General features: G+C 42.5%; 1 pseudogene across 1 annotated transcript in view; it reads right to left on the bottom strand.

Annotated features, from left to right (window-relative positions):
• The window catches only part of LOC124046086, a 145,630-nt pseudogene extending 131,515 nt beyond the window's left edge, over window positions 1-14,115 (bottom strand). Inside the window, exon 1 of the transcript XR_006840943.1 lies at window positions 13,434-14,115. The product of XR_006840943.1 is annotated as a low-density lipoprotein receptor-related protein 1-like (transcript). The remainder of the gene's footprint in view (window positions 1-13,433) is intronic.
• Window positions 14,116-15,051: the final 936 nt, after the last annotated feature.

The raw sequence follows: 15,051 nt of genomic DNA, 5'->3' as shown, positions 1-15,051 counted from the left end.
CAGGCACTTGTCATCTCCCGTCTGGATTACTGCAACTCGCTGTTGGCTGGGCTCCCTGCCTGTGCCATTAAACCCCTACAACTCATCCAGAACGCCGCAGCCCGTCTGGTGTTCAACCTTCCCAAGTTCTCTCACGTCACCCCGCTCCTCCGCTCTCTCCACTGGCTTTCAGTTGAAGCTCGCATCCGCTACAAGACCATGGTGCTTGCCTACGGAGCTGTGAGGGGAACGGCACCTCAGTACCTCCAGGCTCTGATCAGGCCCTGCACCCAAACAAGGGCACTGCGTTCATCCACCTCTGGCCTGCTCGCCTCCCTACCACTGAGGAAGTACAGTTCCCGCTCAGCCCAGTCAAAACTGTTCGCTGCTCTGGCCCCCCCAATGGTGGAACAAACTCCCTCACGACGCCAGGACAGCGGAGTCAATCACCACCTTCCGGAGACACCTGAAACCCCACCTCTTTAAGGAATACCTAGGATAGGATAAAGTAATCCTTCTCACCCCCCCCCCTTAAAAGATTTAGATGCACTATTGTAAAGTGGCTGTTCCACTGGATGTCATAAGGTGAATGCACCAATTTGTAAGTCGCTCTGGATAAGAGCGTCTGCTAAATGACTTAAATGTAATGTAATGTTAAATGTTGACACAAAGACCCAAACGGCACGCCACAGTATGTATGTTGTAGAGCTAATAGCAGTGACACTATTACTGCGTAACAACGGGAGGGCAACATCTGAAAAATAGTGCACTTGTGTACCGGTGCTCGACCAGTCGGCGAAAGCCAACATCACCCACGACAGTTAACAGTTGATTGTCACGGGCAATGAAATCCATTATATGGCTTTAATGGATTTTGCCTTTGAGTGGTCTCACTGAAATGTGGTTACTCTTTCAAATGACTACTCGACTTGTTGACTGCTCGATCCACACAGCAGACATTGTGGGCTAGTTTAGGAATGCTGTGTTGGACGTATAGCTCAACATTTTACGTGGCGTCATTACGTCATGTACCAACGTTATATAGGTATGCACGTCCGCTTTGACAATGGTTTTGCAACTCGCCGTTAAATTAGACATCGCCCGATACCGATGTTGGCATTTTTAGCTATTATCGTCCGATTCCGATATGTTCACCGATATATCGTGCATCCCTACTTATCACTGGGATTTCAACCATTTAAAATGCAATTTGAATACAGTTTGATTTAATCCTATTATTCAACTTTTATTTTGGGTTGAGATGGGAGACGTGAATCCAACATATTTATTATTAACTTGTAGATTCTATATACTGTCTATTTTTAGTTGAATCCTGTGTTGAATTTAAACAATAGCTGTTGATGACGTCCCAAATTCTATATACAATAGGCATAAATAGCAGTGGTATGAAGTACTTAAGTAAAAATAAGTACAACTTAAGAAGCTTTTATGGGTATCTGTACCTTAAATCGTTATATTTGACAACTTTTACATCACTATATTCCTAAAGAAAATAATATACTTTTTACTCCAAGTACTTGTCACATTTACAATGCTTAGCAGGACAGGAAAATGGTCCAATTCACACATTAACAAGAGAATATCCCTGGTATTCCCTAATGCCTATGATCTGGCTGACTCACATTCTACAAACAAAGCATGTATTAGTATGAGTGTTGGAGTCTGCCACTGGCTATCCATACATTCATATAACAAGAAAATGATTGCTTAATAGAAAGAATTTGAAATTATTTATAACTTTAGTATATTTACTTTTGATCAGTGATGAGCGAGAGCGAGAGATTCAAGTAGTATTTTACTGGGTGACTTGTACCTTTTCTATAAAAGTATCTTTGCTTTTAGTCAAGTATGACAACTGGGTACTTTTTCCACCACTGCTAAATAGCAACATTGATAATGTATATGATTTGTTTGCTCTGTTGAACCTAACCTTTGGAATGACTTCAATAGCAACGGTGAATCTATTAAGTGGATATTTATCAACCAATCCTTCTCACGACAGTACATTGGTAATAGTCAGTGACAAATATTAAAGCGAAGCAGGGCTGGGAGACTGAAGGGATCGCTGTAGATAGAAACTCTCCAGTAGGACGTGCTATCCAGCCTATATATTACGTTGAAGATCTGACGTCGTTTCAAAGGCACAAAATCAACATTTATACAAGGTTTGTCTATGTTGAAAATCGGTCACCAGGTTTGAATAATCCTGTGGTGGAAACATTACCCTCAAAACAACAGTTTACAATGTATTTTCCACATCACAATGCGTTGACAAATTGCGTTGAAACAACATTGATTTAACCAGTTTGTGGTTAGTGGTCAAAGACTTTCTTGGTGACACAAGGCTGACAAAGTGATCAAGTTGTCACGGACAGTGTAGCCTTTGCTGAGCAAACAAGTCAAACAAACGCCCAGTCAAGGATAACTAAAGAAAAAGCTGAGCAACTGTGTGAAGTCCATACGGCCCACCACCTCCTTAAAGATCTCAGTACCGGGAGAGTGGTTCATTCTCATCCTAATGTATGCCATATGCATAGCCAATCAAGCCAATGGCTGTGGTTGCGTCCCAAATGGCACCGTATTCACTATTCACCAGAGGGATCTGGTCAAAAGTAGTGCACTAGATAGAGGAGAGGGTGCCATTTAGGACGCATGGGGATCTGAGTTCAATAGCTGTGACTAACAGAAGCAGACAAGTCTGACACATGGCAGTAGTCCATGAAATTGGAATCTTTATCACCACACATCAGTTGCCTCTCTCTCGCTCTCCTCTCTCCTCCTGGCCAGGTGTGAAAGCAGGCAGCAGAGTGGAGGAGATTGAACAGGAGGCCCCAATCGATTCTCCAGTCGAGCGCAAAACACACACAGCCATGGAACAGCCTTGGAATAGCCCATGTGTTTCTGGAGGTGGAACCAAGACTTTAAGACTGGAAGAGTGCTCAGTGTAACGGCCGTTCTGCCTCGCTGAGCCTCACTGGTCGTCCCCAGGCGTCGGGTGAAAAGTTCACCATCAGGAGATAGAAAAACAACAAATCTTTAGTCACAAAGCCAGGATTCACACGTTTGCGTCGGATGTCAGGCAAACGTTGCAACCAGTTGCGACATTTGAAGAGCTCGGTTTACTCCTTGGGCACCATTTGAACAAACAGAGAGCAATGGTCAATCTAAGCGCCGGCGTTATAGGTTCGGGGGTGTGTCAAATAGTTTAGCTATTTTCACAAGCACAATTATTGGCGCAGTTGCTGGCATTGGCGCGAAAAGGGCTGTGTTTTGATGAATACACAAGTTGCGGGTGTGTCGAGGCTTGGCACCTCTGCAAGGCAGACTGTGCTCCATGGTTAAATGTGTGTTTGCTTTAGGTTGTGTATTTACGGGTTTTTATATAATCAAATCCAACGTTATGGAAAGGGAAAGACCTAGTCAGTTAAACAGCTTACAGAAACAAACATGTAGACTATCCCATCATTGCTAAATATGTTAACTAGAACCTGTTGGTAGTCCACATTGTTCTGAGTAAATGCATGGCTTCAATGTGGAAATATGCATACTGTAGCATTCACCCTGATATAGGGGCTAGGCCTTACAGTAAATTGCATTATGGCTGAGCATGGTCATGCTAAATGTTGTCAATGAGCAAGATTAAAATTCATTATTGATAAGGCCTAAAAACACAGCGAATAATTCTAATCAAAACGTGTTTTAAATGGGCTGTCTGAATACACTTACCGGCACCATAATTGCATCCTGTGGGCATATAATATTAAAACAACGCCGACTATGAAGGGTTTTACGCATATCCAAAACTTTTCACAACAGCTGGACAAAAGATCCAATATGAAGAGAAAGGGAGAATGTTCACTGCGCCCAAATATGTTTAATATACATATCGAACCCATTTTACAGATCACATTCACACTTCTCCTGAAGTTGCTTTGCATGCGTGCCACGGACATCCTCACGTACATTCTCACCATTAAATCAGGACAGTGAATAATTCGAATAAGTTTGGTTTTAATAAATTGCAACCATTCAATTCCAACCACAATAAGTAGATGTAAAACGTAATGACAAAAATCACCAGCATAAAAAAAGACAACGCATTGTGGTTGAACCGGCCTTCGTTATCATAGGCCTATGGTAAGGGTAGTCTACGGAGGGCTTGAGTTTTTTAAAAAAATATGAAAACGGAAAACATAATTGTTACAAGAAAACCATATCTAAATACGAGGTTCACCGGGTTATCTCGCTTCATGATAGGCATGGATACATGTAGCCTCCATCACGGAGGGGGTTTTATGCCCCTCCAAAGCATGCCTAAAATAATGTTGGCCTGCCTACAATACATAGATGAAAAGGGAACGTCAACTCACTGTTATGCGCCGCTCAAACTTGATATTTGAATAAAGCTTTGGTGATTAAGATTGATTTCCAAGCCGTCTCACGAACTTTATCGACGGTTTTACTTGATTACTGTACATTGAGCAGGACAAAAATAAAAACAGCCTTTATTGAGAGAAGAGGCCATGCTTGGATTTTTGTCAACTAAAACGGGGGAAAAAACTAAGTTTCTAAATCGTACGAATACAGGCACCATGGGCAGTGTGCGTCACAGCTAAAAAACAGTTGTTGGTTGGTCTTATATATCCCCACCAAGCGCTGCCTGAAATTAGCCCTTTGGGTCATTGTTTTAAATGACACACCTCATATTTCCACCGCAAACATGCTAATGTTAAGACAGGTAAATTGCCAAAAGCCGACAAAATAGAGCCCCTTGTGTGAAAATCATGTAAAAGACATAAGCATTGGATTAAGGGATCTTTAAACCTGGGACTAAGCGAGTGTTTACACCTGCACATTCTAAAGTGGGTTAGCACCGACTTTTCGGGGCTAGCCAATCACAGAGTTATTACACTGTTACCTAATTTGAATATTCTACTCCATAAAACATGACATTTGGTTTCAGGTAGCTCTGGTCTTGGGCTAAGAACAGCCCAGGGCTAAGAACAATGCCGTGTGAAAGGGCCTATCGTTTCTATAACCTAAAGGGAAAACCAAGGCATCTTCCTTGTCCTCCCTTCCACATCAACACCCACACGCCCCCCCTCCATTATGTTCAATAAACCAATCTGCTCCTTTCAGGGTCTTATGGGAGCTAAATGCAGAAAACACCAATTACAACACACCCCTGCTATTCACCATCAACAAACACTCTTTCATCTAGCGAGCCTCACGCCTTCGTACAGGGAGAAAACCACACTGAACCATTCATGCTAATCTGTGCATGCGTCTCTAATGGCACCCTATTTCCCTATGGGGCCTGGTCATATATAGGGAGTAGGATGCCATTTGGGACACACGCTGCCTCTAGCCTCCAGTCTGTGCTCGGGCTAAATCTATGATGCTTTACAGGAAGAGGGAGGAAAGAAAAATGGATTTTATACAGTTATTGTCAAGGCTCCCACTATCGCCACATTGTTATTTCGGTTTAGGTTAAACCTGCATTGTCTCCCGCTAAGAAGTATTAGTAGACACCCACCACCATAACCCTGCATTTACTACAGTCTATTCAAAGGCTAAACTGCTGCCTTGTGAAAACATGGGAGACCTGTTTGCATCTTAATTCCAAAAGACACTGCTCCATTTCCCACCCCCTTTTACATAACTAAGATACATGGCTTTTTCACAAATCTCATTCCCGAACAAAAAATAAAATGATAGAATTTGGTGTGCCACCTGAGAGTGCGCTATAGCGGACTACCTAAAAGCTTCATGTTAGGCCAGGATGTTCTAGAATGTTCCTGGCAGATGTTTCCAGTGGACGCTCTGAGTGTTCAGACAGTTATGCCACGCCCAGTTATTTTTGCAACGCTCGCGCACGCACCGCGACCGATGTGGTCAGCATATTAGGGTTAGAACCAGGCCCCAGGTTCTGGAATTCACCCTCTCTTCCCCTCCAGACCCACAGACAAAGATCCAAAAGAAAATGACCCCTGATGATCATAGGGGGTCATTTACTTAGGACCCTTTGTTGTTCATCTTTTTTTTACTAGACACTAGTATGATCCTGGAGATAATAGGATGTTAAGTGGAGATGTCCCTTTAAAAAGGGTCAGGTAAACAGAGTCTCACACTCCACCTCCTGACCCATCTCCACAGTTCACGTAAGTCTGCTCAGTATCATTGGGGCATAGAAATGTACTTGGAAGCAAGACGGGTAGATTTGTGGGAGGCTAGATATGTAGGAGGTAACATGTGCACATTATCTCTAATGGTAACATACAGCCGTGGCAAGTCGGTGCAGTTTTTGATGAGGGAGGAAGATATATATATATTTTTTTTAATGAGCATGGCCTTTATTTCTATTAGAGCATGTTGGATGACTGTCATTCATATTCCATTCACCCAGTTCAATGTAATGTCGATAGGTTTAGGCTACTACATGATACTCAAATTTTCCCTATAACAACCATGAGGTTGCTACAACGTAGGCGCACACAGGTCGAGAGAACAATTTAGGCGCACACAGGTCGAGAGAACAATTTGAGGTGACAGACAGTGACACATTCAATACCGCTTTGATTGGAGCTCTGATAAGTTGGAGGACATCCTCCGGGAAGTTGTGATAATTCATGTGTAAGTCTATGGAAGGGGGTGAGAACCATGAGCCTCCTAGGTTTTGTATTGACGTCAACGTACCCAGAGGAAAACGGAAGCTAGCTGTCCTCCAGCTACACCATGGTGCTACCCTACAGAGTGCAGCTGAGGCTTCTGTAGACCTTCATTGCTAAACAGTCTGTTTTAATCAATAAATTGGGTGACGTGAATATATTTTGGATAGTTTTATTTACAAAGGAGCCTCCAGAGTATCTCTTACAGTAACATACACTGAGTGTACAAAACATTTCCATAACTGACTAGGTGAATCCTGGTGAAAGCTAAGATCCCTTATTGATATCCCTTGTTAAATCCACTTCAAAATCAGTGTAGATGAAGGGAATGAGTCCATTCAAAGATGGATTTTATTGGGGCCTTGAAACAATTGAGACATGGATTGTGTGTGTGTGCCATTCAGCGGGTGAATGGGCAAGACAAAGGATTTAAGTGCCTTTGAACAGGGTTTGATAGTAGGTGCCAGGCACACCGGTTTGAGTGTGTCAAGAACTGCAATGCTGCTGGGTTTTTCACATTCAACTGTTTCCCTTGTGTATCAAGGATGGTCCACCACCCCGAAGGACATCCAGCCAACTTGAGACAACTGTGGGAAGCATTATTGAGTCAACATGGGCCAGCATCCCTTGGGAACGCTTTCGATACCTTGTAGAGTCCATGCCCCGACGAATCAAGGCTGTTCTGAGGGCAAAAGGGGGTATAATTCAATATCAGGAAGGTGTTCTCAATGTTTTGTACACTTAGTCACAAGTCATGCCGTTCATCGAGTGGGGTTAAAATGATCCTGAACCTGTATTTGTAGGAGGCAGAAGCATCATGTGTATCTATTCCTGTAACACGAGTCATTTTGACGGTCAGTTGCTCTGTGTTATTAAATCACTTCTAAGCAAGAGTGGTGGTAAAATGATCCAGATAATTGCTGATGAGAACATTATACTGCACACCATCTTAACCCTTAATTACATTTTAGTTAATGCATTGTAAAGGTATTGCATTTGCTACTTTTACAGCATTCACATGCATGTGATCACCAGGTCACCCCACATTTCTGGTTTGGCATCTTTTAGAGGATCCTGACTCAAAGATCAACAAAGCTGATATACGATCCAGACAGCCGTTTAAAATGTGCAGCTACGGATAAATAAACTATCGAGCTAGGAAAGGACAGTCCTGGAACAGAACAGAGCAGGGGATGGCCTTGCCCTCTGAACTTGGCCTGTCCAACCCCCTCAACCCCTAAATCATGCTGGGGACAGCCAGCGGAGCCCAGTGGTGATGCTGATGAATGCACATGTTTCAGCTCAAGTGGCTGACCCCTGCCCTCTAGCATAGCAGCATCACTCTCTCTCACACACACACACACACACACACACACACACACACACACACACACACACACACACACACACACACACACACACACACACACACACACACACACACACACACACACACACACACACACACACACACACACACACACACACACACATCCCCTCCCTCCTCTTCCCTGGCCTCTAACATAGCAGCATCCAGTCAAACACACACTCACTTATCCCTTTCCTACCCTGGTCTTGCATCTGAACATCTGTGACATGGTTCTTTGTGCTAACAGCACGAGATCAGGTTCCTGTACCTTTTACGGTCCACTGTTTCTCAACACTGGTCATACTGTACATAGTGTTACCCATTCTGTACTGTACTGCTCTGTCCAATGTTTCCCATCACTGGTGATTGAGTCAGAAAGGTTGGGAAACAAAGGAAACAAAATGTTACTCAGATGTCATGAGGAGGAGGGTCTATACTTCAGCTGGTTTGATTCCTGCTGGTAACGTTTGTTTTGTTTTTATCCTCTGTGTGAGTGAGGAGTCAGCTCCTCCCCCCATAGTCACATCCCATACACTGTGGATTAATGGTCTCACTCTGTCCAGATGTTTCCCAGAGCTTGGGAGGTGGGAGGCTAAGACCCGGGAGAGTAGACCTATCTATGCTCGCTCACACGGGGTTCTTTAACAACCTCAAAAATGGTCCGTATCCCAGGACATGTCAAAAATAAAATAAATAAGGAGCCCCCTTATTGCCCCTTTATTGTTAGATCTGGGCTGAAATGTTTCTGGAATGTTCATTCTTTAAAGGTCCAGTGTAGTCAAAATTCAGTTTTGCCTGTATTTTATATTGTACAACATTGTAACACTGTAGAAGTGTGAAATAATTTGATCAGTGTAATTTCCTTATATTTGCTGGTTGACAACACCATCTACACAGGACCTTCTAATCAGCAGGTTTGTTATGGGCGGGAGTTTAATATTTCCATGGTGATATCTCCATGCAGTAAATTGGTTAATTGACCAATAAAGTGAGTTTGAAACCGCTCTGCAAATAACAGATAGATTTCAGTTTTATCCTACCCACTCAGACCACACAGACAGTCCTAGCAAAATTCTTGCTCCAGAAAAGCTTTTTTTGCCTATTTTAATGCTCATTCTTTTTCGTGCATATACACATCACCATACACGTGGTCTGCGGTTGTGAAGCCAGTTGGACGTACTGCCTAATTCTCTGAAAATACATTGGAGGCGGTTTATGGTGGAGAAATGAACAAAATTCACTGGCAACAGCTCTGGTGGACATTCCTGCATTCATCATGCCAATTGCACGCTCCCTCAACACTTGATACATCTGTGGCATTGTGTTGTGTGACAAAACTGCACATTTTAGAATGTCCTTTTATTGTCACCAGCACGAGGTGCACCTGTGTAATGATCATGCTATTTAATCAGCATCTTGATATGTCACACCTGTCAGGTGGATGGATTACCTTAGCAAAGGAGACAATCTAACAGGGATTTAAACCAATTGTGTGCGTATGGAACATTTCAGCATTCGGTGGTCCCGTTCAGTCAGCTTGTGTGTCTAACTACGTCGCGGTGGAGCAGTTGTGGCTCCTAAACATTACCACTTCACAATGACAGCGCTTACAGATGACTGGGGCAGCTCTAGCAGGGCAGACATTTGACAAACTGGCTTCTTGGAAAGGTGGCATCCTATGACAGTGCCACGTTGAAAGTCACTGAGCTCTTCAGTATGGGCCATTCTACTGCCAATGTTTGTCTATGGAGATTGCATGGCCGTGTGCTCGATTTTATACACCCGTCAGCAATGGGTGTGGCTGAAATGGCCAAATCCACTCATTTGAACGGGTGTCCACATACCTTTGACCATGTGGATGTAAAACAAACAAAAAAGTCTACCTGTTGGTTGCCTGTTGTCACTTCTTCTCATTTCGCTACCCCCCCCCCCCCCCCCATTGCATTAGTGAACTCTCACTCCACATTGATCCACTTTGCGGGTTTGATTGTCAATCAACATGGTACAAATGTGAAGGCTACCGGTTGGCTTCTGGTATTTTTATGGGGCGCATGTCATAAAAACTACATTGAAAAGTTTGTTGTTTTATTAAATTAATCATTTCAAATGTCATGGTGTATCCTTCTTGTACGTAGCAATGTCACATGGATATTTTTATTTACATTTAGAAAAAGCCATTTCAGTGTCAAAAATAGGCCTATGTTTTACACACACAAAAAAATGGAATACTCACACACAATACTCGGTGTTCGAATAATAACATCTGTTCGGATATTCATAACCATGCACATCCCTATTCCAGTCCAGACCCAAAATCAACATCCGTGGACATTGAAATCAAGGCCGGTCCATACCACACCAAAAAAAAAGATGGCCAGCCCAGACAGGACCAAAAAAAGACATTGGCGTCAGTCCGTGCATAGTGGGTTCATTCCATTTCATTCAAGTTAACCATGTCAGTGACACTACAAATGATGGTCTACTTGACACTTTCTATTGCCAAGACATTGCCAGATGTTACAAATCATTGGCTACAATGTTCTAGCTCTGAAAGTGCATGGCCACAGACAGAATCATTGTTGCAAGGACGTACTGTAGCCAGTCATTATTCTCAAACTAGCGAAGAGTCCAACGCAGTCCTGAGAAGCACATGAGGATTTTAGGATGGCAATACATTGCAACATTATTTAATTCAGTTCTCTATAGGCTACCTGACTGTCATCAATTTTAGTATCTGTTGTGATTCATGTAGTCGCCCCCCCCCCAGACATAAAATTCGCTGCATGTCGGGACAAGTCACGACAACAGCCTACCTAGGTATAAAGATCACAACTGAAAAACCAAACACAGTTGTTTTTACTGCTTGCAGCTCAAAACAAACATGAAAACGTATATATCACCACAGTGATTCTGTTTGAACTATACCTTCTAAGGTGTAGCCTGGTCACTGCTAAAATCCTTAGTTTACAGCAGCCTGGTCTCAGAGTAGACGTAACGTAGTACATGTAAATCTGGGACACTAAAATGTGTATGATGTTACGTTTGGTACGGTTACATAAGATAGAAGTTAACCCTTTGACACATACCAACACACTGGTGTGTTCATTTTACAGTGGTCCCTGCAGCTCTACGCTCAAACCGGTGTGATTAGAACGCTTATTTAAAACGTCCAGTTTCGATTGATGCAACAGTCAGCGTTTGAGCTGGACACACTTTTTTTTCACAGAAACATTTTGCACAAACACAGATCTTACAATGTTACGTCCTGAATGTGACCAGTTAATTTTTTTAGATGCAATGTTCAGACCTTCACAGAAGTAGCGACAGCATAGCACAATCATCCAAATCCAAAAAATGTGGGCTACATTAGTGCACGCGCTAACTGAGGAAACATTGACATAACACAAGTGGTCATATTTAGCCAACTCTAGCTCACCATTGATCGAAATAGTTTTGTAAAACACTTTCTAAAAGTCAGAAGTACTTCGACGATGGGTAGTTTGTGCACACTGCCATGTTTGTTTTTTTCGTGTCAACCAAAGATTAGGAGACAAGATGAGTTTGGTCTGTTTGTAGTAAGCATGCTAAAGGGATTGTGTCACCTACCATCGTTCCCTTCCCGGAAATCTACAAGAAAGATGAGTGAACCATCCGTTCACCTCATTTTGTCATAAGAACAGAAAATAAAGGCACTGACTTTGATAGGAATGCACACATGTTCAAAGAAAGTTATTGTTTGTAGGCAAAACAACAATGAAAGCAATGCGAGTGCCAGACAGAACATGTGCCAGGGGGAAAGGTTTCTACAAGACTGGGCCAATGTCTGCATACTTGATCTGGGGAAGTGCTTGGGCTCTCGTTGAAGAGAGAAGTTTGTCCAACTCAGTAAAGCCTCAAATATAAATTGTCTGCTACAGTGAAATGGGCTACTTCTATGTAAATGAATGAGGAGGCGGAACATGCCTCAAATAAAACTTGGGTTAACTGTCCTGTTGCACAACAATTACATCGGAACAGTTGAGTGCACTGTGACCTCACAGGCTCAATATTTTATTTTTATTTTTTTAATCACGCTGGGGCAACGTTAGAGCTATTTGGAACTCAATTGTGAAAAGATATTTAGGCAAATACGAAAGGAAGGTGGTTGGTTGGGGTGGATCGTGGGTGTATAACGGCCGTGTGTTCAAATCTCATCACGGACAACTTTTCAACTACTTACTACTTTTTAGCTACTCTGCAACTACTTAGCTAACCCTTCCCCTAATGTTAACCTAACTCCTAACCTTAACCTAGCTAACTTTAACTAGCTAATGTTAGATTTAGCCACCTAGGTAACATTAATCACAACAAATTGGAATTCGTAACATAAGTTTTGAGAATTTGTAACATATTGTAGGTTTTACAAATTTGTAACAATGCATGAATTGCACATTCATAACATACCATACAAATTGCGTAACATCACACGAAATGGATGATCCACAAATGAATACATATCTTAATAAATGTGTATATCGGATTTATGTAGAGAATAATACGAAATGCTCTGAGAGCAGGTTGCAGCCAGACCAACAGCCATCGATTCTGAACCATAAAGGATTCACACATAGAAGGCTACCGTTTAGAACCTGCAAATGATACAAATGTTGGAGGATTCCATAGCGGAGAAATCGGTGAAAAGCAGAGGCATGTTGATCGGGTCCGTATAGCCTACTTATCGAATCAAGGTAGTGTGCTGCTGTGTCGGTCTAGCCTACCTAGAATTGGGGGAAAGCAGGCCTTTCACTGATGTGCTGAGATACCATAATAGCCTTGTTCTACCTGCTGAATGACCTTTACAACATTGAACGACCACCTTCTCCATGAGCATGACAACAACAGAACATGAACAAAGGGCATATTAAATCTGAAACATTTGTGGGGCTACATCTGGGAATGGGAGTAAAACAGAGTAGCGGGCAGCACAACACTGAAGTCAATGTAGCCATGCACCGCTTTGAATCCCCGCTGATTAAAGCCAAAAAAAAACAAGCCATATGAAACTCAACATCTGTGGACGAGCAGTTGTCTTTGTCATGTCAACAACACCCTAAAAGAAGCATGTATGCTAGGCTACAGCAGGTGGTTATGAAATGAGCAATTGCCAAAAGGTGGGCAAGCTAGATCGCCTTTAGGCTGTCACACAAACATGGCACCTCCTAGGTTGATTAGCTTAGCTAGAAGGAAAAGCCCATGGCTCATATCGATCACATCGAGTCTGAAGCCTATTGGTTTTATGAAGGCAAATAGGCTAGCCCACCGTGTGGTGAATAGGCCTACACTGTATAGGCCCTATGTTGCTAAGTGGACATGCAGTTTCACAAAGCCATAGGCTAGAACACTAGAATGTCACTTACCATCAATAGCTCCTGTAGGAGACAGGATCTCCAAACCGAGTAGAAATCCCACGAAGAACAACCTCATTGCTAACACATTTGCATCACTTCTGTAGAAAATAATGGATAGAAAGGTCGATGGAATTCTAAAATCAAAGAATCTATTCAAACACCTCATCCGAACCCCGGAACGGTCCGGTGCGATTGTCCGTTCTCTTTACGCCCTGCAACCACGTACTACGAATAGCAAAGGTAGCTTCACAGTCAGCGGTATGGATAAAACTGCAGAAACAGGGGGGGGAGGCTTGTTACAGCCTAGTTGAAGCTAAGGGTTGTGCTCATGCACAGTCATGTATATTTCTTATATATACATTTCAGCATGCATAATCCATATAAACCCACACACTATTTTTCAAATTAAAATCTATTGTGAACACAATGTGGCTTCAACATTCCTTTAGAAAACGTCCAACTAGTTCTCAAGGTCCTCAGATCTTCGTCACTGCAGCATTGTTGAAAATATCCCATGCCATGAACCAAAAACTAAAAGCGCCTTTTTATTTGGGAGCTCCACTGCCTGTGTTGCTGGTGGTTACAACACGTTGACTGGATGGTGACTCTGAAGCACCAACACACACAGCCCTCTCGAACCAGATGACATCACCAATTAAATTCATTTGGAAATCGCGAAAACTACGAAGCAAGCTCCCTCTGAACAAAGGTTTTCTCCCGAATTTCAACGCTTTTCAAAGCATGAAGCTGGCGACCCTACACCGGCCATGTTGGCGCATGAATAGTTGTGCTCTGCGGTTTTCATTTGACACACATAAAATAATAATAGGCATCAACTTGCAAACAAGTGGACACTCTCAAATGTATCTATCTATTACTTTAGTAACAGGTCAGAAATATTTTAACACATATAAAATACAAAATTTAAGAATGCCACCTGGGTCTTGCAACATTGTAAAAGTGTTCCCCTGAGCTTTTTGCACGTGTGAAGTAACTGAGTAGAAATACTTTGAAGTACTAGGCTACTTAAGTAGTTTTGGGGGGTATTTGTACTTTACTATTTATATTTTTCGCAAATACTCTATACTCCTAAATAAAATATACGAAACAAAAATGTAAAAGCAGTTAGAGTTTTTATAAGTAAATCAGTCAATTGAAATAAATCCATTAGGCCCTAATCTATGGATTTCACATGACTGGGCAGGGGCGCAGCCAATCAGAAGGAGTTTTTCCCCATAAAAGGGCTTTATTACAGACAGAAGTAGGCATTGGCTTCGGCAACAGGTCTGGTGGACATTTCTGCCGTCATCATGCCAATTGCACGCTCCCTCAAATTTGAGACATCTGTTGCATTGTGTTGTGTGATGAAACATTTTAGTGTCCTTTTATTGTCCCCAGCACAAGGTGCACCTGTGTAATGATCATGCTTTTTAATCAGCTTCTAGATATACCACACCTGTCAGGTGGATGGATTATCTTGGCAAAGGAGAAATGCTGACTAACAGGGATGGAAAACAAATTTGTGCGACAGTAGGGATGACATGTTATATTGATAGGTGTATGTATTAGACCATATTGCTGTCCTGCCTGAGCATTCGAAATGTAACGAGTACTTTTGGGTGTCAGG

The sequence above is a fragment of the Oncorhynchus gorbuscha genome, linkage group LG10 (genome assembly GCF_021184085.1).
Source record: "Oncorhynchus gorbuscha isolate QuinsamMale2020 ecotype Even-year linkage group LG10, OgorEven_v1.0, whole genome shotgun sequence".
In the NCBI taxonomy this organism is placed as follows: Eukaryota; Metazoa; Chordata; class Actinopteri; order Salmoniformes; family Salmonidae; genus Oncorhynchus; species Oncorhynchus gorbuscha.
This window is presented reverse-complemented; position numbering and strand designations above follow the sequence as displayed.